Below are 396 nucleotides of genomic sequence, written 5' to 3'. Positions count from 1 at the left end.
TACTGCACCACCTAGCTTTCCCCCAAGCCTTATCTTAAAGCACACCCTTCACATACTCCATATTACAGTCAAATCACTCACTATCCTCTGAACATCCATATGTATATACCATTACCTGTGTTTGAGGTGCCCTCTTTACAATTTCCAACTAGTAAAATCCTTTCTGTAATTTAAGGCCTACCTAAAATACCACCTTTTCCATGAAGCCTTTCTGAATTTCCTAATTGTAAGTATTTTCTTCCTCAAATTCTTTAGAATGCTTTATTTATAGCTCTCTGACAGATCTGTGGATCTCTGTGAAACTTAGAGATGTTCTGTTTCATATTTTATATGCGTCTCATTTCTGTGTTCAACTTAATTCTACTCAATAAATAACTATTACTTGTGTATTCTGTG

The sequence above is a fragment of the Vombatus ursinus genome, unplaced genomic scaffold (assembly GCF_900497805.2).
Source record: "Vombatus ursinus unplaced genomic scaffold, bare-nosed wombat genome assembly UNPS02014833.1, whole genome shotgun sequence".
Lineage (NCBI taxonomy): Eukaryota > Metazoa > Chordata > Mammalia > Diprotodontia > Vombatidae > Vombatus > Vombatus ursinus.
The sequence above is the reverse complement of the archived record's forward strand: the minus strand, read 5'-3'. Positions refer to the sequence as shown.